We start from the raw sequence: 25,894 nt of genomic DNA on the forward strand, positions 1-25,894 counted from the left end.
GGACCCTGAACACGGCCGCACTCTGAACACAGACACCACTCTGAACACAGGACACCACTCTGAACACAGAACCCACTCTGAGCAAGGCCCCCACTCTCAAAACGGACCCCCATCTCAGCACAAAACCCACTCTGAGCACGGACTTCACTGTGAACACAGACCCACTCTGACACAGAACCCATGATGAACACAGACCCTGCTTCGAACAAATTCCCCAATCTGAAGATATCTATGTTAGCATTGATGGAGCTTTATTGTATATCTGGACGATGTTGTTCCTCTCTCCTCACTTCTCCTTCACCCTCCTGGTTCCACCGACCTTTGGAACATCACGTATGTCATTTACATTCCCCCCTCCTCTTCATCCCCGAATTCTCTTCACATCCTCTTTACTTTTTTCTGTAAAACTTCTTTAATTCTGCATTTTATTTCCTCATTTCACCTGCCTGTCCCAGTAACTGAAACATTTTGATCATTTTCCAATCTAATTCCTCACTGTGTTTACCAAGCAACAAAGCCACCTCATCGACAGACCAATCAGCCCTGGGACTAAAGGTTTCAGATAAAATTGCTGTGTGGAGCTCAGACCCGTCTATATTTCGTTCCAGTAATGAAAGATATCCAAATAGTCCCTGAACTGATAAAGTTGCTCTAAGGTGCCTTTCGAGTGCCTTCAAAAACCTGCTTAAAACCTGTTTAAAACCTGTTTCTTCAAATTTATTTTCTCCGCCTATCTCCTTGCTGCGCACTGCCTCTGCATCACAGTTTGCGAGATGTTGAATTCTTTGTAAAGCAATCTCCGATATCTATTTACAAACAAAGCCTGACACTGAACACAGACCGAAACTGAACATTGTCCCCACTCTGAAAACTGTCCCCACGCTGGGAACACAGAGCCCACAGGAAGCGGGGTGGGAGGCGTTGTGATCAATGTAGCTGTGAGAGCCGGTGTTCTTAATAAGACCCTGAATTGGCAGCGTTGCACTGAGATGCCGATCATGTGCACGCAAAAGAAGCCGATTTCTTCAAAAGGCTTTTCCTCCATTTTCTCTTTAAACCGCTCTCTCTCTCTCTCTCCCACATTCTGCGTGCAATCGAATTCTTTATAAAGTAATCTGAGGTAACTCTTTATAAAGAAAGCCTGTTTCTGAATACCGACAACCATTGCATTAGGGCCATACTCTGAACACAGATTCCCTCACTGAACACAGACTCCATTCTGAAGATGTCTTTTAGTGTACAGGAAACTCTATTGTACATCTGGACGATGCTGTTCCTCTCCCCTCATTTCTCCTTCATCCCCCGTGGCTTCACCCCGCTTTGTATCATTACTTATGTCCTTTAGATTTCCCCCTTCCTCTTCTTCATCGAACCTTCCTCTCCTCCATTTTATTTATTTCTCTGAGTATGCTGTAAATCTGCTTGTTATTTCCACCATTTTAGTTGCTTTTCTCTGTAAATATGACACTTTGGTCAGTTTTTAACTTAATTCCTTAATCTGGTTCCTAGTAACAAAGCCAGCTCATCGACAGAATATATCGAGATTGCTGAGGGGGAAGGAGGGATTCTGTTTAGTTCAAGGCGCAATTCTCACAAAATTGTATCCAGAACAAACTATAAGACACTGTGAACATTCACACCTGGGACCTAAATAGCTGAGATAAAACTATAGTGCGATGATGAGGCCTAAAAATATTTAGTGCCAGTAATGTAAAGATGTCCTTAATATGTCCTGAATTGTAACGTGGCTCGAACGTGTCTACAAGTGCCTTCAAAAGCTGTTTTAAAACCAATTTCTTCAGACCGCTTTGCCTCCATCTTTCTCTTTAAGACGCACTTTCTCTCACTTTATGCAAGCAGATGAATCCTTTATAAAATAGTTTGAGGTATCAATTTAAAAACAAAGCCTGACACTGAACACAGATCCGGCACTGAACACAGACTCCTCTCAGAACAAAGAAACCACTCTGAACACAGACAACACTCTGAACATGGGCCATACTCTGAACACACACCCAACTCTGAACACAGACACCACTCTCAACACAGACAACGCTGAACACAGACAACACTCTGAACACAGGCCGCAATTTGAACACATACACCCCAATCTGAACACAGACACCACTCTGAACACAGGACACCACTCTGAACACAGGACACCACACTGAACACAGGACACCACTCTGAACACAGGACACAATCTGAACACAGGACACCACTCTGAACACAGGACAACACTCTGAACACAGGACAACACTCTGAACACAGGACACACTCTGAACACAGACACCACTCTGAACACAGGACACTACTCTGAACACAGGACAACACTCTGAACACAGGACACCACTCTGAACACAGGACACCACTCTGAACGCAGACACCACTCTGAACACAGGACACCACTCTCAACACAGGACCCCACTCTGAACACAGACACCACTCTGAACACAGGACACCACTCTGAACACAGGACACCACTCTGAACACAGGACACCACTCTGAACACAGGACACCACTCTGAGCACAGGACACCACTCTGAACACAGGACACCATTCTGAACACAGGACACCACTCTGAACACAGGACACCACTCTGAACACAGTACACCACTCTGAACACAGGACACCACTCTGAACACAGGACACCACTCTGAACACAGGACACCACTCTGAACACAGGACACCACTCTGAACACAGGACACCACTCTGAACACAGGACACCACTCTCAACACAGGACCCCACTCTGAACACAGACACCACTCTGAACACAGGACACCACTCTGAACACAGGACACCACTCTGAACACAGACACCACTCTGAACACAGGACACCACTCTGAACACAGGACACCACTCTGAACGCAGACACCACTCTGAACACAGGACACCACTCTGAACACAGGACAACACTATGAACACTGACCCCACTCTGAACACAAGCACCCCACTCTGAACACAAGCACCACACTCTGAACACATACACCACTCTAAACACAGGACACCACTGTGAACACAGGACACCACTCTGAACACAGACACCACTCTGAACACAAGCACCCCACTCTGAACACTGTCACCACTCAGAACACAGACCCCACAATGAACACAGACCCCACAATGAGCACAGACCCCACTCTGAGCACGGATCCAACTATGAGCACGGACCCCAAACTAAACACAGACCCCACGGCGAACACATTCCCCACTCTGAACACAGAGACACTCTGAAGCAGATCCCACTCTGAATACAGTCCCCACACTGAACACAAACCCCATTCTGAACACAGACCTCACACTGATCGCAGATTCCACTCTGAAGACAGACCTCATTCTGAACACAGACCCCACTCTGAACACAGACCCCACTCTGAACACAGACCCCACTCTGAAAACAGACCCCACTCTGAAAACAGACCCCACTCTGAACACAGACACAATTCAGAACACTGACACAATTCTGAACACAGACCCACTCTGAACACAGACCCCACTCTGAAGATTTCTGTGTTCTTATAGAAAGAACGTTATTGTACATCTGGACGACGCTGTTCCTCTCTCCTCATTTCTCCTTCAGCCCCTTGGCTCCACCCAACTTTGCAACATTACATATGTCATTTTCATTCCTCCTTCCACTTCATCCCCCAATTCTCCTCTCCTCCACTTTAGTTCTTTCTGTAAATCTTCGTTAAATCTGCTTTTTATTTTCCCATTTTACCAGCCTGACACAGTAACCGAACAATTTTGTTCATTTTCCAAATGAACTGCTTACTTTGCATTCAAAGAACAAGGCCACCTCATCGACAGAATATATTTTCATACGGGACAGAGATTGCTCAGGGGGAAGGAGGAATTCTCTTTCGGTAAATGCTTAATTCTCAGAAAATTGTATCCAGAACAAACTATAAGACACCGCCCTGTGTCACATGGCGGAACACTTTGAACATTCACCCCTGGGAACTAAATACCCGAGATAAAATTACTGTGCGGAGTTCAGGCCTTGAAATATTGAGTGCCACTAATGAAAAGATGCCCTTACTATATCCTGAATTGTAAAGAGGCTGTAAGGTGTACGCAAGTGCCTTCAAAAGCTGCTTTAAAACCAATGTGTTCAGAGAGCTTTGCCTCCATCTGTCTCTTCAAGCTGCACTCTCTCACACAAAATTCACGCAGTTGAATCCTTTATAAATTATTCTGAGTTATCGATTGATATACAAAGCCTGACACTGAACACAGATCCCACATGGAACACAGACCCCACTCTGAACACAAGCCCAACTCTGAACACAGAGCTCACTCTGAAAAAAGACACCACTCTGAACACAAACCTCACTCTGAACAAAAACCCCACTCCGACCACAGGCCCCACTCTGAACAGAGAGCTCACTCTGGACACAGGCCCCACTTTGAATACAGACCTCACTTTGAACACCTACACCCCACTCTGAACACATACACCCCATTCTGAACACAGACACCAGTCTGAACACAGGCCCGACTCTGAAAACAGGCCCCACACTGATCACAGGCCCCACTCTGAACACAGACCCCACTCTGAACGCAGGACACACTTTAAACACAGACAACACTCTGAACACATACACCACACTCTGAACACAGACTACACACTGAACTCAGACCCCACTTTGAACAAAGACAGCACTCTGAACACAGGCCCAACTCTGAACACAAAACCCACTCTGAACACAAACCCCACTCCACATGCAGGCATCACACTGAACGCAAAGACCACTCTGGACACAGACCCCACTCTAAACAAAGACAGCACTCTGAACACAGGCCCAACTCTGAACACAGACCCCACTCTGAACACAGACCCCACTCCACATGCAGGCATCACACTGAACGCAAACACCACTCTGAACACAGACCCCACTCTGAACACAGACCCCACTCTGAACACAGACCACACTCTGAACACAGACCCCACTCTGAACACAGACACCACTCTGAACACAGACACCACTCTGAACACAGATACCACTCTGAACACAGACATCACTCTGAACAAAAAACCCAATTTGAATACAGACCTCACTCTGAACACATACGTCCCACTCTGAAGACATACACACCATCCTGAACACAGGCTCCCTTCTGAACAAAGACACCACTCTTAACAAAGACAGCACTCTGAACACAGACACCACTCTGAACACATATACCCCACTATGAACACATATTCCCCACTCTGAACACATGCACCCCAATCTGAACAAAGACACCACTCTGAAAGCAGGCCCCACTCTGAACACAGACCCCACACTGGACACAGACCCCATTCTGAAGATTGCTGTGTTAGTGTTGACAGAGCTTTATTGCACATCTGGACGATGCTGTTGCTCTCTTTATTGTACACCTGGACGATGCTGTTCCTCTCTCCTCACTTCTCCTTCACCCCCGTGGCTCCACCCACCTTTGGAACATTCCATATTTCATTTACATTCTCCTCTCCTTTTCATCCACGAATTCTCCTCTCCTCCACTTTAGTTCATTCTGTAAATCTTCTTTAAATCTGCTTTTTATTTTCCCCATTTTACCAGCCTGACCCAGTAACTGAAATATTTTGGTCATTATACAAATTAATTGCTTGCTTTGCATACAATGGAACAAAGCCACTTCATCAACAGAATACGTTTTCATAAGGGACACAGATTGCTCAGGGGCAACGGAGGTATCTGTTTTGTAGAAGGTGGAATTCAAACAATATTCTGTCCAAAACAAACTGTGAGACAGGACTTTGTGTCACACGAGGAGAAACGCTCCAAACATTCAACCCTGGGATCGACAGATCTCAGGTAGAATTGTTATGTTTTGCTCAGACCCGAACATATTTCGTGCCAGTAATGAAATAAATCCTCAAGAGCCCCTGAACTGATAACGTTGTTCTAAGGTGCCATTCAAGTGCCATCAAAAACCGACTTAAATCCTTTTTCTTCAAACTTATTTTCTCCCCCTATCTCCTTACCCCGCACTGTTTGTCCCTCACATTCTGCACGCTGCTGAATTCTTTGTAAAGCAATCTCCGATATCTATTTGCAAACAAAGCCTGGCACTGAATACAGACCGAAACTGCATAAGGGCCATATTCTGAACACAGGCCCCAAACTGAAGATGTGTTTTGTTAGTGTACAGGAAACTTTATTGCACATCTGGACGATGCTGTTCCTCTCCCCTCACTTCTCCTTCACCCCGCCCCACCGCCTTGGCACGACCCATCTTTGTATCATTAGTTATGTCATTTACATTTCCCCTTCCTCTTCCTCATCGAATCTTCCTCTCCTCCACTTTACTTCTTTCTCTAAGTCTGCTGTAAATCTGCTTTTATTTTCCCCATTTTAGAAGCTTTCTTCTGTAAACATAACTCTTAGGTCAGTTTTCAACTTAATTCCATACTTCGGATTCCTAGCAAGAAAGCCACCTCATGGACATAATATATATTCATACGGGACAGAGATTGCTCAGGGGGAAGGAGGAATTCTGTTCAGTTAAAGGCTTAATTCTCATAAAATTGTTTTGACAACAAATTATGAGACACCGCCCTGTGTCACAGGAGGGGAACACTATAAACATTCACCCCAGCGAACTAAATAAAGAGATAAAATTACAGTGCGGAGTTCAGGCCTCAACTTATTTAGTGCCAGGAATGTAAATATGCCCTTCATATGTCCTTAATTGTAAAGAGGGTCTAAGGTGTCTGCAAGTGCCTTCAAAAGCTGTTTTAAAACCCATTTCTTCAAAGAGCTTTGCCTCCATCTATCTCTTCAAGCCGCAATTTTTCTCACATTCTGCAAGCAGTCGAATCCTTTTTAAATTAGTCTGAGGTATCTATTTATAAACAAAGCCTGACACTGAACACAGATCCGACACGGAACACAGACTCCTCTCAGAACAAAGACACCAATCTGAACACAGGGCCCACTCTGAATACATACTGCCCACTCTGAACACAGGCCCCACTCTGAACATAGAGTCTAATCAACACATCGTCATCACACTGAAGTCAAATCCAAGTCTGAACACAGAAACCCATTCTGAACACAGACCCCACGCTGAAGATTCCTGTGTTCGTGTAGACAGAGCTTTATTTTACATCTGGACGATACTTTCATCTCTCCCCACTTCTCCTTCAACTCCCGTGGCTCCACCCACGTTTGGAACATTACATATGTCATTTACATTCCCCAGACCTCTTCATTCGGAATTCTCCTCTCCTTCACTTTAATTCTTTCTGCAAAACTTCTTTAAATCTGCTTTTTATTTTCCCCATTTTACCTGCCTGACTCAGTAACTGTAACATTTTGGTCATTTTCGAAATGAATTCGTTACTTTGCATACCAAGGAACAAAGCCACGTCATCGACAGAATATATTTTCATGCGGGACAGGGATTGCTCAGGGGGAACGGAGCTATCTGTCTTGTTGAATTTCGAATTCAATCAATATTCTGTCCGAAACTGTGAGGCAGGACCTTCAGCTTAATTCCTGAATTTGAATTCCTCGCAACAAAGTCATCTCATCGACAGAATCCATTTCCATCAGGGACAAAGCTTGCTCAGGGGGAGGGAGGAATTCTGTTTAGTTAAAGGCGTAATTCTCACAAAATTGTATCGAGAACAAACTATGAGACACCGCCCTGTGTCACAGGAGGGGAACACTATGAACATTCAGCCCTGGGAACTAAATACCCGAGGAAAAAATTACTGTGCGGAGTTCAGGCCTTGAGCTATTTCGTCCCATTAATGTAAAGATGTCTTAAATATATCCTGAATTGTAAAGAGGCTGTAAGATGTCTGCAAGTGCCTTCAAAAGCTGCATTATACAAATTTGTTTTGAGAGCTTTGCCTCCATCTATCTCTTCAAACTGCACTCTCTCACACAGTATGCACGGAGTTGAATCCTTTATAAATTATTCTGAGTTATTGATTGATAAACAAAACCTGACAGTGAACACAGATCCCACACGGAACAGAGACTCCTCTCAGAACACAGACTCCACTCTGAACACAGACCAAAGTCGGTACACAGACCCCATTATGAGCAAGTCACCACTCTGAACACAGGCCCAACTCTGAACACAGACCCCACTCTGAACACAGACCCCACTCTGAACACAGACCTCACTCTGAACACAGACCTCACTCTGAACACAGACCCAACTCTGAACACAGACCCAACTCTGAACACAGGCCCAACTCTGAACACAGACCCAACTCTGAACACAGACCCCACTCTGAACACAGACCTCACTCTGGACACAGACCCCACTCTGAACACAGGCACCACTCTGAACACAGGCACCATTCTGGACACAGACACCCCACTCTGAACACAGAGATCACTGTGTAAAAAAGACCCTACTCTGAACAAAAGAGCCACTCAGAACACAGGCCCAACTTTCAACACAGACACCACTCTGAACACAGGCATCACTATGGACACAGACACCACTCTGAACACAGACACAACTCTGAAGAAAGACAGCACTCTGAACACAAGCCCCACTTTGAATACAGACCCCACTCTGAACACAGGCACCACTCTGGACACAGACACAACTCCGAAGACAGGCCACACTGTTAACATCGACCCCACTCTGAACACATACACCCCACTGTGAACACAGACCACACTGTGAACACAGACACCACTCTGAACCCATAAACCCCACTCTGAACACTGTTGCCACTCAGAACACAGACCCCACAATGAGCACGGACCCCACTCTGGACACGAACACCACTCTGAGCACGAACACCACTCTGAGCACGGGCCCCACTCTGAGCACGGAGCGCTCTCTGAACACAGATCCAACTGTGAACACAGTCTCTCCTCTCAACACAGAACCCACTCTGAGCATGGACCCCAATCAAAACACAGAACCCACGGCGAATACAGTCCTCACTCTGAACACAGAGCCACTCTGAATCAGAACCCACTCTGAATACGGTCCACACACTGAACACAAACCCATTCTGAACACAGACCCCACACTGAACGCAGATCCCACTCTGAACACAGACCACACTCAGAACACAGACCCCACTCTGAACACAGACCCCACTCTAAACACAGAATCCACTCTGAACACAGACCCCACTCTGAAGATTTCTGTGTTCGTATCGAAAGAGCTTTATTTTACATCTGGACGACTCTGTTCCTCTCTCCTCATTTCTCCTTCATCCCCTTGGCTCCACCCATCTTTGGAACATTCCATATGTCAGTTCCATTCCCCTTTCCTCCCCATCCCTTAATTCTCCTCTCCTCCACTTTAGTTCTTTCTTTGAATCTTCTTTAAATCTGCTTTTAGTTTTCCACATTTTACCAGCCTGACTCAGCAACCGAAAAAATTTGTACATTTTGCAAATGAATTGCTTACTTTGCATACAAAGCAACAAAACCACCTCATCGACAGAATATATTTTCATACGGGACAGAGATTGCTCAGGAGGATGGAGGAATTCTGTTCATTTAAAGACTTAATTCTCACAAAACTGTATCCAGAACAAACTCTAATACACCACCCTGTTTCACATGGGGGGAACACTGTGAACATTCACCCCTGGGAACTAAATACTGGAGACAAAATTACTGTGCGGAGTTCAGGCCTTGAAATATTTAGTGGCAGTAATGAAAAGATGCCCTTAATGTATCCTGAAATGTAAAGAGGCTGTAAGGTGTCTGCAAGTGCCTTCAAAAGCTGCTTTAAAACCAATTTCTTCAGAGAGCTTTGCCTCCATCTATCTCTTTAAGCTGCACTCTCTCACACAGCATGCACGCAGTTGAATCCTTCATAAATTATTCTGCGTTATCGATTGATAAACAAAGCCTGGCACGGAACACAGATCCCCCACGGGACAGAGACTCCTCTCAGAACCCAGACTCCACTCTGAACACCGACCAAAGTCCGAACACAGACACCACTCTGAACACAGGTCCCAATATGAACACAGACTCCACTCTGAACGCAGACCGCACTCTGAACACAGACCCCATTCTGAACAAAGACCCCACTCTGAATATTGTCCCCACTCTGAACACAGAGCCCATTCTGAGCAAAGACCCCACTCTGAACACAAACCCCACTCTGAACACAGACCAAACTCTGAACACAGACCACACTCTGAACACAGACACCACTCTAAACAAAGACCCCGTTCTGAATATTTCTGTGTTCGTGTTGACGGAGCTTTATTGTACATCTATTCCATAAAAAAACGAGCATGTTCAATCTTTGCTCATAGCTAAAATTCTCCAGCTCTGGCAACATACTCGCAAATCTCTTCTGTCCCCTCTCTAGTGCAATCACATCTTGACTGTAATGTGGTAACCAGAACTGTAGCAAGTACTCAAGCTGTGGCCTAATCAATGTTTAATGCGGTTCTTGCATAACCTCCCTGTTCTTGTATTCTGTGCCTCGCTAATAAAGGAAAGTATCCCGTATGCATTTTGAACCATCTGATCTACCTGCCCTGCTACCTTCAGGGATCTGTGGACATGCATTCCAAGGTCCGTTGGTTCCTCTACTCCTCTCAGTATCCCCCATTTATTGTGTAATCCCTTGCCTTGTTTGCCTTTCCCAAATGCATTTCCTCACACTTCTCTGCATTGAATTCCATTTGCCACCTTTCTGCCCACCTGACCAGTCAATTGATATCGCCTTGAAGTCGACAGCGTTCCTCCTCACGATCAACCACACGGCCAATGTTTGTATCATCTGCAAACTTCATGGTCAAGCTCCGCACATTCAAGGCCAAATCAATAATATATACCACAAAAAGCAAGAGACCTGCTACTGAGCCTTGCGGGACCCGAATGGAAACAGCCTTCCAGTCGAAAAAACAACCGTCAACCACGGCATGAACAACTCGGGTTCGATACAAAGTAAAGCTCCTCCTACACCGTCCCTTCAACACTCCCAGGGCAGATACAACAGAGGTTAGATACAGAGTAAAGCTCTATCAACACTACCATGCACCGTGTGTGGGTGTCAGTCGCACACCGGGTGAGATCTACTAAAAGAGGCCGGGATGTTGCCTGGGCCTTCCCCAGAGTTCACTGCCTCCCCCCATTCTCCGTGATTCAACGTCCCTGTGAAGCTGTGATCCTGATTATTTCTCTCTCTCTCTCTATCATTCTACTCTCTCTCTCTCTGACCAGTCTCTATCACTCGCTCTGTCCCCGTCTCTCCCTCTCTCCACTTTTTCGCTCTCTCTGCCAATTTCTCTCTCTCTTGTCCCTCTGTCGGTCTCTCTCACTCTCCCCCTTGTCTTTTTCTATCTCCCCCTCTTTCTTTTTTTTATCATTGTGTGCTCTCCTACTCTTCCTCTTGTCTCTGTCTCATCCCCTCTTTTCTCTCTCTGAATCTCTCTCTCTACTCTCTCTCTTTCTCACCTTACTCTTCCTCTCTCTCTCCCCCACTCTTTCTCCCTCTACTTTCTCTGTCTCCTTTTGCTCTCTCTCTCTCTTTCTCACCCTACTCTCTCTCTCTCTCTCCTAGTTGCTCGACCTCTACGCTCTCTCTCTATTTTTCTTGACCTCTAATCTCTCTAAGTACCTCTCCTCTTCGTGATAGTAAACTAATTGGCAAAAGATCTAGAGTGGAAATGAGAACCCCCCTTTCACTGAGCTTTATTATAATTTAGAATGCAAGATCTGAAAGAGCGGTGGAAGCACATTCCATCGGAACTTTCAAATGGCAATTAGACATATTCTTGAACTGGACTAATTTGCAGGGTGGGGGGGGGGAAAGCTGGTGTGTGGGACTAAGTTGGGCAGTTCATTCAAAGAGCCAGCACAGGTATGACGGGCCGAATCTGTGGTAACATTCCTGGATTTCGGAGACTGTACAGCTCAGAAACAAACCATTCGGCCCAACAGTTCCATGCCAGTGTTCATGCTTCAAACGAGCCCCCTCCCATGCTTCTTCATCTAAACCCATCAACATGTCCTTCTATTCCTTTCTCATCACATTGAAACATATCAAATAGAATATAAGATTCTGAGGGGGGCTTCACAGGATAGATGCTGAGTGGTTATTTCCCTTCGCTGTTGAGTGTAGAAAAAGGGGGAATAGCCTTCAGTTAAGGGGCCGGCCATTTAAGACTGAGATGAGGAGGAATTTATTTACTCAGAGGGATGTGAATCTTTGGCATTCTCTATCCACAGGGCTGTGGATGCTCAATCGTTGAGTATATTCAAGGCTGCGATTGATAGATTTTGGGGCTCTAGGGAAATCAAGGAATTTGAGGAACGGGCGGGAGAGTGGAGTTGAGATAGAAGATCAAGCATAATCTGATTGAATGGTGGAGCAGGCTCGAGGGGCCGGATGGCCTACTCCTGCTCCCATTTTTATGTTATTCTGTTCTTTCTCTCTCATGTGCTAATCTCACTTCGCCTTAAATGCATCTTTGCTGTTCGTCTCAACTGCTTTTTGTGGTAGCGAGTTTCACATTCTCACCAGTCTCTGGTAAAGAAGTTTTTACTGAATTCATTATTCGATTCAATTCCATTTATTAGTGACTATCTTATAATAATGACCCCTGGTTCTGGTCTCCCCTGCAAGTGGAAATATCTTCTCTCCGTCTATCCCGTCAAACACATCAATAATGTTAAATACTTCGATCAGGTCACTCCTCAGTCTTCTCTTTTCCAGAGAAAAGAGCCCCAGCCTGTTCTCTCTTTCCAGACATATGTAACCTCTCAGTTCAATGATATTGTTACTGAAAACTGTCCTAGATGCATTCTAGAAATGTATTGCCTTTCTGTCCCAATCTGTGTTAAAATTAAAATTTCCCTTCTATATTGCTTTGCCTCTGTTACAGATTTCTCTGATCTCCGTATTTCTGTGTCGGGACAATACTTCCTGTTTGAAGTATTTGTTTCATTAATTGAATGCTTTTCATGCCCCAGTTCTCCTCAGTTGGTTGTGATCTCCAGTGTGATCGAGCCGTCTACGGGTTCAAGCTCTGAACAGAAACTTGATTCTCTGATCCGGGACTGACAGCACATCCCCTTCAATCTCACACGGAATGATCTGGGACTGACAGCAAAAGCCTTTCAATCAGACAAAGAATGATCCGGGACTGACAGCACACCCCTTTTGAACAGACACAGAATGATCCGGGACTGACAGCACATCCCTTTTAAACTGACACAGAATGATCCGGGACTGACAGCACACACCTTTCAAACAGACAAGTATTGACCCAGGACAGAGAGCGCTTCCCTTTTAAAATGACACGGAATGATCGGGGACTGACAGGACCAACATGAAAATGCTTTTTCAGTGTTCCAACCAACTGAGCTAACCGGCCACTTCCGAGAACAGCTGCTGACACTTTCAGTTTACTTTCCAACGTTGGCGTTCAGGGAAACAAATTCTTTGCATCTGCCTATCAAAGGAACTGCTGGAGGGTAGAACTCTCTATAAATGTAAGATAGGCCTGAAACATCTGTAATCTCTGCAACAATGAACAATAAAGGGCTGAAACAGTTGTAATCTCCGCAACAACGTGCAGCACAGACCTGAAACATCATTAAATTCTGCAACATTGTGTAACACAGACCTGAAACATCTCTAAACTCTGTAACATTGTATAACATAGACCTGAAACATCTCTGAACTCTGTAACATTCTATAACACAGGCCTGAAACAATTGTAACTCTGTAACATTGTATAACATAGACCTGAAACATCTCTAAACTCTGTAACATTGTATAACATCGGCCTGAAACATCTCTAAACTCTGTAACATGGTGTAACATAGGCCTGAAACATCTCTAAACTCTGTAACATTGTATAACATAGACCTGAAACATCTCTAAACTCTGTAACATTGCATAACATGGGCCCGAAACATCTCTAAGCTCTGTAACATTGCATAACATACGCCTGAAACATCTCTAATCTTGCCGCAACACTAAATCTGACCCATCTCTCCTGCTCGCTGCTCGACTCTTTAATTTCTCACCACGTCAAGTCTCTCTTCCACCCGCCCCTCTCGGGCAGTCAGCACCAGGGCTGTAAATACCGAGAGCAGCACTTTCATCATACACAATCATATACAGCCACATGCACACACATACAGGCACATACAGGCACATACATACATACGGCCACGGACACACATATACACATATACACATTTACACATACACATACAAAAAGCCACATTCACACATACACACACATAAAGGCACTTACACACATAAAGGCACATACACATACATCAAGGCACATTTGCAGACATACACATACACAAACATTAAGGTATAGAATTATCAAAAGTTAAAGCACAGAAGGAGGTCACTCGGCCCATTGTGCCTGTGCCGGCCGATAAAGAGCTATCCAGCTTAATCCCAATTTCCAGCAGTTGGCCCGTAGCTCTCTTGGTTACGACACTTCAGGTGCTCATCCAAGTGCTTTTTAAATGAGTTGAGAGTTTCTGCCTCCACCACGCTTTCAGGCAGTGAGTTCCAGACACCCACCACCCTCGATGTGAAATCTTTTTTCTCAATTCCCCTCTAATCCTTCTACCAATTACTTTAAATCTATGTCCCCGGCATTGACATCTCAGCTGAGGGAAATAGTTGATCTCTACTCACTCTATCTACTCCCACCATTATATTAGAAACCTCAATTAAACCTTCCATCAGCCTCCTTTGTTCCAATGAAAACAACCCAAGCCCATCCAATCTTTTCTGATTGATAAAATTCTGCAGCCCTGTCAATGTCCTCGTAAATCTCCTCTTTCCCCCCTCTAGTGCAATCACATCTTTCCTGTAATGTGTTGACCTGAACTGTACGCAATACTCAAGCTGTGGCCTAACCACTGATGTATACAGTTCGAGTATAACTTCCCTGTTCTAATATTCAATGCCTCTGCTAATGAAATAAAATGTTCCCTATGCCTTCTTAACCACCTTATCTGTCTGTCCCGCGACCTTCAGGGATCTGTGGATATGCACTCTAAGGTCCCTTTGTTCCTCTACACCTCTCAGTATCCTCCAATTTATTGTTTATTCTGTTGCCATCTTTGCCTTCTCGAAATGCATAATCTCATACTTCTCTAGATTGAATTCCATTCGCCAATTTCCTGCCCACCTGACCAGCCCATTGATATATTCCTGCACTCTAAAGCTTTTCTCCTCACTGACAACCACAAGGCCAATTTTTGTATCACCTGTAAACTTATGGATCAAGCCCCCCACATTCAAGTCCAAACCATTAATATAAACCACAGAAAGCAACAGACCGAGTACTGAGCCTTGCGGAACCCTGCTGGAAACAGCCTTCCAGTCACCAAAACACCCGTCGACCATTGCACTTTACTTCCTGCGACTGAGCCAATGTTGGCTCCAATCAACCACTCTCCCTTGGATCACACGGGATTGTACTTTTTGACCAGTCTGCCATGTGGGACTTTGTCAAAAGCCTTGCTAACATCCATGTACACGAGATCAAACGCGTTACCCTCATCGACCCTCCTTCTTACTGGCTCAAAAAAAATCATCTCTCCCTATGTTTATCCCATCCAATATTTCACACTCCTCCTTCTTAATTTCAATTACTGCATCATCCTTCTCCTTTGTGAAGGCAGAATCAAAGTATTCATTAAGAACCAGACGCACATTTTCCACCTCTACACATAGGTTGCCTTTTTGATCTCCAATAGCCCGTACTTTTTCCTTAGTTATCCTCTTGCTCCTTATGTTTTCATAAAACATTTTTGGATTTTCCTTAATTTTAATTGCCAGTATATTTCTTTGCTTTCCTAATTTCCTTTTTAATTTCACCTATTTAATTTAATTTCACTTTCTTTACTCCTCTAGGCTTTCTGCAGTATTGAGCTCTTGGTGTTTGACATAAGCTTCCTTTTTTGCTTTATCTTACCCTGTATGCTCCTTGCCATCAAGGGGGCTCTAAATTTGGCAGTCCCACTTTTTAACTTTGTGGCAGAACGTTTACTCTGAAACCCTTGAATCTCTCCGTTTAATGGCTCCGACTGCTCTGACAATGATTTACCTTCAAGTAACTGTTTCCATTCCACTTTTGCGAAATTACTTCTCAGCTTAGTAAAATTGGCCTGAACCCAATATTGAACTTTAACTCCTGTTCTATATCTCCTCCACCCGACTTCATCTCACCCGATCAGCATCTCTTTCTATTCATGTCTCCCTCGTGAGCTTATATAGGGATTTAAAAGGGATCTGGGTGTCCTTGTAAATGAATCATAGAAAGTTAACATGCAGGTACGACAATCAATTAGGAAGGCAAATAGCATGTTAGTCTTTATTGCAAGGTGGTTGGGTTGAAATCGGAAGGAAGACTTGCTGCAATTGTACAGGGCACTGGTGAGATCCCACCTGGAGTACTGAGTACAGTTTTGGTCTCCATCCCTAAGGAAAGACAAAGTTGCCTGAGAGGAGGTGAAACGAAGGTTCACAAGGTTAATTTCGTCTCCCTACATTCATCTCTGTTTGTGGAAATACGCTTAGCAGAATAGCAGGTATTGCTTGCCAGCTATTCAAAAATTTCAGATCAAATTAGAAAATGAACAAACAGATTCAGTTACAGAGACGGACTGTCAAAAATAAGGGAAAACAATGTCCTGAAGATTTGGAGAGAGATGCAAATCAGAGGCATGGATAATTCCTGGATAAAGAAGAGTGTGTATATGTCACTTGAAGATGGAAGGTAATAAAATGAGTTCAGGAATCGAGGCTGGATGAGATGTGGAGGCAGAGGTGCAGGAGAAGTCAGAAGCAAAAGCAGGCTTCCCTCTCGAGCAATGGCAAAGTCTTGCAGGACTCCAGGCCACTGGTGGGCCTTGCACATCCTGAGCAGCTCATTTGCGAACTAGGGGTGCAGAAGCTGTGATCAGCTTATGCAATGTGTTCAGAGTACAGGCTGGGATCAGTGTGAAATTGTTTGTGTTTGGATAGTCCTGATGCATCAGGGATCTTAACTTAGAACGAAGACACGGAGAAAGAGAGAGAAAGTGAGTAAGTGACAGACAGATAGGAAACAGTGATAGGTGAAAATAAGAGAGAGAAGGAGAGAGAGAGAAGGAGAGAGAGAGAGAGAGAGAGGAGAGGGTAGGAGAGAGAGAATGAGGCAGAGAGATAGAAAGGAGGGGCGAAGGTATCGCAGCAGAGATGGAAAGGAAGGGAATGTGGCAGAGAGAGAAAGAGGAGTGAGAGACAGGAAAACGACAGAAGTGGCGAGACACAATGAGACAGAGAGAAGAAAGAGGGACGATACAGATGGAGTGAGGGGGAATGAGAGCGAGGCAAGAAGAGGGAACGTGAGATAGAGAAGAGAGGAAGGCAGGAAGTGTAAGAGAGACAAGGCAGAGTGAAATAAGCGAGAGGAAGAGAGAGTGGGATTGAGAGAAAGAAAATTGAATCCCCGTAAAGGTGAATGAAAGATGGAGAACGAGGAAGGGAGTGACAGGGCCAGAGATAAATGAACAGAGGCAGAGAAATCAGAGGCAGAGAAAGATGAAGCATAGAGAGAAATAAAATAATCAAAGAGGGAAAGAGTGAGAGAAAACGAGACAAAGGGATTTGGCAGAGGCTGAAAGAGAGACAGAAGGTGGAACATATTTTATCCCTGCTTCCGTACACAGTTAAATATTCCTTATAGTTTTTATTCTTCTATAATAAGAGCGCTGTTGGGTTATAATCACAGATTTTGAACCCATAAAATTTTGATTTTGAGACAGTTACTGATGTCAGAGCAGGTTCATCCAGCAGAATTCGAGTTATACTGCCAGCTACACATGTGTCTCTGTTCAATCGCCCTCTGCATTGACACATCAAACTCTCCCAGGGCAGGTACAGCAAGGGTTAGATAGAGTATAAAGCTCCATTTACACTGTCCCCATCAAATACTCCCAGGGCAGGAACAGCACGGATTAGATACAGAATAAAGCTCCCTCTACACTGTGCCATCAAACATTCCCAGGGCAGGTACAGCACGGGTTGGATTCAGAGTAAAGCTCCCGCTTCAATGTCCGAACAAACAATCTGATGGGCCTGATGCAATGCATTTCTCCTTCCAATCTTGAACCTTGAACAGTCAGAGTGCTGACACTCTGGGACACCTGTGTTATCTCAGTAACTTTCTGACTGTGTTATTAGGCACTTTCAGAGATTCCCTGCTGTGGTCTCCTCTTCCCATTACCTACGATTCCCAAATCTTCCCGCAGCCTCATAAGACCCCTGAACACCCCATCCTCGGACACAATGATCCTAAAGAGAAACAAGACACGGATATGAAGCAGTGATCAATGCAGTGAGATTTATTTCTGAATACAGCCCATTATTCAGACAGCAGCAATTCAGGGTCAGGGGTTGTGGGACCTATGCAATCAAACAGAGCCAGCTTCCCGTGAACGAAGGTTTCATTCAGTGAGAACTTGGAGAGCTCGGGCTGGTGAGAATCCATCACTGGATCTTTCACTCGTTCGGTCTGCAACATTGGAACCCAACGCCGCAGAATATCTTCAGTGTCTCCTCGTTTATGTTGCAGGAGCCTTTGCGACACATTGCTTCAAAATGGCTGCAGGTGATGAGGAATTCTAAAATCCAAAATGAAGAGTTAATTAATTGACCGTTCTGGACATGGAGGGAGGGAGAACAATGAGAAAACATGAAGCTGAGTCTGTCCGTGTTACTGGGACTGACTCTGGACCACACATGAACCTCAGCTCATTTGTACTTCATTAAACCTCACACTGACCCCTCCCCGACCTGTACAGACTCACTCTTTGTTCTCAAGGGCAGCCCAATAGTTTTTCCACAGAATGGAGCCCACCGTTCGCGCTTTCTGAGACGAGAGACAAAGAAAAGAAAGATCTGACATTTATATGGCGCCTTTCCCGTTAACAGAAGGGCCCAAAGAGTTTCACAGACAAAGGATTATTTCTGAAGTACCGGCACTGTTTTGTAACCAAATTGCTCACAGCAAAGTCCCACAAACAGCAAATGAGATTTGACAGTGTGGGGAGTTTCTGGTGATGTTAGTTGAGAGAGTGTTGTTGGTCCAAGACACCAGGAGAACTCCCAGCTCTACAAATAATGCGACGAAGTGTTTCCTGCCCCATGAACAGGTAGACAAGGTCTCCGTTTAACGATTCATTCAAAAGATGACACCTCCAACAGTGCTGCACTCCCCCAATGCTGGGCTGTATGTACTGGAGTGGAACATCAGCCCATAACTTGTTCACTCAACTCCTAACTGAGGTAAACTGACACCCGGCTCCTGAAAATTGATAGTTTCACCGCTTGACTCGTCCACTTATCCCGTGTCCTCATATCCTGATCTCTATGAAGGTTGAAGAATTATTCGAATTCAGAAACCTATTTTCAAACCCTTTTGATCTAATCCCCTCCCCTCATGTTATGAAAATCTGACTCATGTCTGGGGATCGGTTCCTCAGACGCCTCCAGTATCACTCCCAATTCACCATTCTTTGTCTGTGTGTCTGAGCAGCGAGTGTGGGTGAAGGGGACTGAAGGAGCTCCCGTCCGCACACCCACATTTTACAGCAGGTAACACGGATCGGGAGCAGGAACTGTGAGTTTCCCCCTGAACAGTACCTGGGTACTGAAGCCAATGACAGACTTTCCCAAACAGGTCAATTCTCCGGCTGAGATCCGGTAACTCGGCACTGGCCAGTAATTTGTGCTTTAATTCTTAGTCTGTTTGGATCCTCACACAACACCCACCATTCCCACTCCCCGCTCAGGTACCGACTAAACAATCGGACGATTTTCCTGTGGTACTGGTTCAGGTTAAATTCTTCATTCATTCTTACAATATTACAATAATGTTCATTTAAGCAATCAAACCGTGAGCTTCAGTCATAGAATAAAATAGTTTAAACAAAAATTGGTGGTGAGAGATCAAAGAAACTTAATTATTTCACCGATAAAAGAACCGAGACTTCCACCACCTCCTTCGATCACAATTCGAGCAGTGATGGACTGAGTCAGCACCAGGAAGACAAACACCAAAATTAGAACTTTCGCCATCTTCCGCTAAGTTTCCTCAGAGTCAGGATCAGACGGCTGGAGTTCACACATTTTGTATCTGGACTTCAGAGAGTTTTCTGTATTTATAATCACATAAATGGGGAGTGACTATCTGAAAATATCCTGGGAAAAGGACTTGCCCTTCTGTGTGACGGTGGATCAGTTGGCAGCTTGCCTCAGTTGGCAGTTCTCCATCTTTCAGATCACAAGGTTGTGTTTTTGGCCCCATTTCAGTGTTTGAAACATGAGCTCATCTGACAGGTTGTACCAGGTACAAAAGCAGGACATTTAATCGTTAACTCCACCCCCACTATTCCTTCCACAGGAGATCTAAATCTGCCCCCTCTCTCCTGTTCGCTCCCCGTACCCTTTAATATACCACTTAAATTGATCTCTCTTCCACCGAGCCCAATTCAACCAGTGATGTACTAATTCAACACCAGGACTCCAAGGACATAGAAATAAGGCAGGGGGACTGAGATATACTCGAACATATTAACATCGAGCGGGAGGAGGTATTGGCGGGTTTAGCAGGCCTAAAAATGGATAAATCCCCAGGCCCGGACGAAATGTATCCCAGGCTACTGTGTGAGGCAAAGGAGGAGATTGCGGGGGCTCTGACACATATATTCAGAACCTCTCTGGCCACAGGGGATGTGCCAGAGGAATGGAGAACCGCTAATGTAATACCATTATTCAAGAAGGGGAGTAGGGAAAAACCGGGGAACTACAGGCCAGTGAGCCTAACATCAGCGGTAGGAAAATTATTGGAAAAAATTCTGAAGGACAAAATTAGTCTCCACTTGGAGAAGCAAGGATTAATCAGGGATAGTCAACATGGCTTTGTCAAGGGAAGATCATGTCTGACTAATTTGATTGAATTTTTTGAGGGGGTGACTAGGCGTGTGGATGAGGGTAACGCAGTGGATGTGGTATACATGGATTTCAGTAAGGCCTTCGATAAAGTCCCCCACAGGAGACTGGTCAAGAAGGTACGAGCCCATGGAATCCAGGGTGCCTTGGCACTTTGGATACAAAACTGGCTTAGTGGCAGAAGGCAGAGGGTGATGGTCGAAGGTTGTTTTTGTGACTGGAAGCCTGTGGCCAGTGGGGTACCACAGGGATCTGTTCTGGGTCCCTTGCTGTTTGTGGTCTACATTAATGACTTGGATATGAATGTAAAAGGTATGATCATTAAGTTCGCTGATGATACAAAGATTGGTAGGGTGGTAAATAGTGAGGAGGATAGCCTCAGTCTGCAGGACGATATAGATGGGTTGGTCAGATGGACGGAACAGTGGCAAATGGAATTTAACCCGGAAAAGTGCGAGGTGATGCACTTTGGAGGGACTAACAAGGCAAGGGAATACACAATGAATGGGAGGACCCTAGGCAAGGCAGAGGGTCAGAGGGATCTTGGTGTGCAAGTTCACAGATCCCTGAAGGCGGCGGAACAGGTAGATAAGGTGGTAAAGAAGGCATATGGGATACTTGCCTTTATTAGCCGAGGCATAAGAGCAAGGAGGTTATGATGGATCTGTATAAAACACTGGTTAGGCCACAGCTGGAGTACTGTGTGCAGTTCTGGTCGCCACACTACAGGAAGGATGTGATCGCTATGGAGAGGGTGCAGAGGAGATTCACCAGGATGTTACCAGGGCTGGAGCGCTTCAGCTATGAAGAGAGACTGGGAAGATTGGGTTTGTTTTCCTTGGAGCAGAGGAGGCTGAGGGGGGACATGATTGAGGTGTACAAAATTATGAGGGGCACAGATAGGATGGATACTAAGGAGCTTTTTCCCTTCGTTGAGGGTTCTATAACAAGGGGACATAGATTCAAGGTAAAAGGCGGGAGGTTTAGAGGGGATTTGAGAAAGAACTTTTTCACCCAGAGGGTGGTTGGAGTCTGGAACTCACTGCCTGAAAGGGTTGTGGAGGCCGGAACCCTCACAACATTCAAGAAGCATTTGGATGAGCACTTGAAATGCCATAGCATACAAGGCTACGGACCAAATGCTGGAATATGGGATTAGAGTAGACAGGGCTGATGGCCGGCGCGGACACGATGTGCCGAAGGGCCTCTATCCTTGCTGTATGACTCTATGACTCTTTGACCGAGAGCAGCGATTTCATCAGTTTTGGCAAGGAGTTTGCTGCATTTTATCATCACACACACGGGGACTGACCGGTCTCTGAAAATATCCTGGGAAAAGTTGCTTCCGTCCTGTATGACTGCTGATCAGTTGACAGGTGGACTAAGCTGTCAGTTCTTTATCTTTCAGATCACAAGATTGTGAAGTTGGACCCAAATTAAAGGCTTAACATGTGAGTTCCGCTGACAGGATGTGCCAGGTAGACGAACAGGGCATTTAACCCATCAACTCCAACTACAGTATTCTCCCCACATGAAGAGTGTATCTAGCCCCTCGCTCCTGCTTGCTCCCTGTGCCCTTGAGTATTTTCCAGCCTGATCGTTCTTCCACCGTGAAACAGACACAGAATGATTCGGGACTGACTGCACATCCCTTTGAAATGGATACAAACATAAAATGATCTCGGACTGAGAACGCACCTTTTTAAGTAGACATCGACACAGAATGATCCGGCACTGACGGAAGACCCATTTTCAACAGATACAGAATGATCCGGAACGACAGGACACCAAGATTAAACAGACAGTGACACAGTATGCTCTCGGACTGATGTATATTATTGACCTGAACTTAGATAAACAGTATATAATTTAAAGTTTTCAGCAGACACGTAACTCAGAAACGTGGTAAACAATGTGGGGAATAGTAACAGTCTTCAGGAGGACACAGAGAGACTGGTGAAATGGGTAGACCCACGGCAGGTGTAATTTAACACAGAAAAGTGCAGTGAGACATTTGCTAGAAGATTGAGGAGAGGCAATATAAATGAAATCGTACAATTTTAAAGGGCGAGCAGGAACATAAAGATCTGGGGGTATATGTGTACACATCTTTGAAGGTTGACAAGTTGAGAAGGCTGTAAAAAACGTATGGGACCCTGGGCTTTATTAATGGAGGCATAGAGTATGAATGCAAGAAAGTTTTGCTGAACATTTATTATACACCGGTTAGGCCTCAGCTGGAGTATTGCGTACAATTCTGGACACCACTCTTTCGGAAGGATGTCAAGGTCTTGGAGAGGGCACAGTCGAGGTTTTCCAGGATGATACCAGCGATGAGGGACTTCAGTTATGTGGAGAGATGGGATAAGCTAGGATTGTTCTCATTAGAGCAGAGAAGGTTATGGGATACCTATAGAGGTATTCAAAATAATGAGGGGATTTGATGGAGCAAGTAGGGAGAAAGTGTTCACTCTGGCAAGTGGGTCGGTAACCAGAGGTAATAGATTCAAAACAATTGGCCAACGAACTAGAGGGGAAATGAAGAGATTCTTTAACACGGAGGGTTATGAAGATCCAGAACGCATTACCTGAAAGTTCCTATCAGGCTCGATCGGTCCTTTCAAAAGACAATTGGACTTGTACTTGAACAGGACTAATTTGCAGGACAATGTGTAAAAAGCTGGGAAGTGGGATTGAATTGGACAGTTCTTTCAAAGAACCGGCACAGGCCCGACGGGACGAAGGGCCTCCTTCTGTTCTGTAAGAATGTATCATTCTTTGATTCTATAAACGTGCAAACTTTATTCATCTCTATTTTACATCATCAGGAGGCGTTTACCATTCTTTGTGCTTCTGGACTTCTGAAGTGTGGTTGAACCGTGAGGCAAAAGTTTCCTGTAATTCGTGCGGGAGGAAGCTATCAGTGCAAATATAAATATACACGTGGATGGTTCACTGGGTACCGTGGGAACCAGATACACTGCTCATTCCGGTTATTTGTCCAGCAGAACACAGCGATCCTTCTCTTCAACTTAACTCACCCGAAGGAAAATGAAACAAACTAAACTGCTCGGTCCTTTGTTCTGTCGTCTTCTGCTGGTTTATGTCCACTCACAGAGAACGTGACCTAGAGAGAGAGACTGAGAGATTGGATTGGCTTTTTCACTTTGTAATAGATTATCCTTTGCAGTTATTGTAAGAGGCGGTTCCATCCCTAACGTCCTGTGCCTGACATTCTCATTGATACTAAGATGTGTTGTAAAAGAGTTTCTACCAATTGCACGTTGCGGATAAAAGCTGAACATCGAAAACGGCTTTGAAACCAGTTTCGCTTCGCACCCTTGAGTAGGAGATGGGTTGCTGGTTGTAAGGAAAGAAGTTTGTAAAATCAGCCCTTCAGAGCAGTATCGGTGAAATGTGTTCTGGACACATTCTATGAGAGGCCTGTTGTACAATGAAGGGGCGCTTGCACACAGTAATTCCAGAATCCTTGCCTTGTTGGCTCCCGAACTAATACAAATCGCGCTCTCTGATATTTTTTCCTTTAATTCACAATGAGTAAATATCACTAAGATAATAAAAAGGCCCCGCAATAAAGCGAACCCAGGATGTCCTATTTATTAAACAAGGGCTTTGACCAGCTAAACCACGGCGCCAAATCACTGAGATCGATCAGCTACCGCAGAGCAGAGAAGGTTGGTTTGAGGAGTGTCCTCATCGCTTCTCTTGCCTATTTCCCGCAGGTTTCCCGATACTGCCTGTGTCTCTCGTTCTGTTTATCTGTGTCAATGTGTGAGTTGATTCGGATTTAAGACGTCTGTTTGTGTTTGTTTCTTATACGAAATAAATGAGGAGATCAGAGAATTCTACTTCTGACACTGGGGAACTAATGAGATAAATTTAGAGCAAGATATTGTTTATTATGATGCAGCAAACAAAATCTGCCATCTTGAATAATTTAGGTTCAGTTTCCTCCAAAAACAAACTGTGACCCCCAACCTATTTCGAACACAGCGCCTTTAAGTTGATGCCAGACACGCTATATTGAACCTCAGGCTGCAGGCAGCGCCCTGATGACCTTCAAGTTTCCATGGGCTCTTCAGGTGGGTGTGTGTGAGTGGGTTAGGGTCACCCTAACGCAAACCCTAACTCTAATGTTTATAGCAACGTAGGAGCAGAAGTAGGTGATTCAGCCCCTCGAGCCTGTTCCATCATTTTATTGGATCATGGCTGGCCTGTGTCTTAACTCAATCTACATCCTTGGTTCCCTAACCCTTCCTACGCTTGCCAAACAAAAATCTCTCAATCTCAGTCTTGAAATTTTCAATTGGCCCAGCCTCAACAGCTTTTTGGGGCAGAGTGTTTCAGATTTCTAATCCTCTCTGTGTGAAGAACTATTTCTTGACATGAACCCTGAACTGCCTGGCGCTAATTTAAAGGTTATGCCCCCTTGTTCTTGACTCTCCCACCAGAGGAAATATTTTCTCTCTATCTACACGATCAACTCCTTTAATCATCTTAAACACCACAATATCTTAGGGAATACAAGCATCGTATGTGGATTCTGTCCTCAAAATTTAGCCCTATTAGCCCCAGCAATATTTTGTTGAAACTTCTCTGCACCCCTTCGAAGGTCAGTATGTCCTTCCTGATTTGCGGTGTCCAGAACTGAACACCTTACTCGAGATGTGGTCTATCCAGAGTTTTATATAACTTTAACATCACTTACACCCGTTTATATTTCAACCCCCTTGAGAAAGAGGCCAACATTCCATTAGTCTTGTTTATTACCTGTTTGTACCTGTCTACCAGGTTTTAATTATTTCTGTACTCGGTCCCCCAATTCTCTCTGCTCATCCACAGTTCCTAGCTTCTCGTCATTTAGAAAATATTCCGATCTATCAATCTTCGTTCCGAAGTGGATAACCTCATAATTCTCCACGTTGAACTCC

At 44.8% G+C, this 25,894-nt stretch overlaps 1 long non-coding RNA gene across 2 annotated transcripts in view; it reads left to right on the top strand.

The window, feature by feature from the left end:
- Window positions 1-13,538, top strand: part of LOC137315221 (uncharacterized) — a 47,675-nt gene extending 34,137 nt beyond the window's left edge. For both annotated transcript variants that reach the window (XR_010961364.1, XR_010961363.1), the window contains exon 5: window positions 12,938-13,538. This is a non-coding gene — a long non-coding RNA (uncharacterized lncRNA). The remainder of the gene's footprint in view (window positions 1-12,937) is intronic.
- The last annotated feature ends 12,356 nt before the right edge of the window (window positions 13,539-25,894 follow it).

Source organism: Heptranchias perlo, unplaced genomic scaffold (genome assembly GCF_035084215.1).
Source record: "Heptranchias perlo isolate sHepPer1 unplaced genomic scaffold, sHepPer1.hap1 HAP1_SCAFFOLD_54, whole genome shotgun sequence".
NCBI lineage: Eukaryota > Metazoa > Chordata > Chondrichthyes > Hexanchiformes > Hexanchidae > Heptranchias > Heptranchias perlo.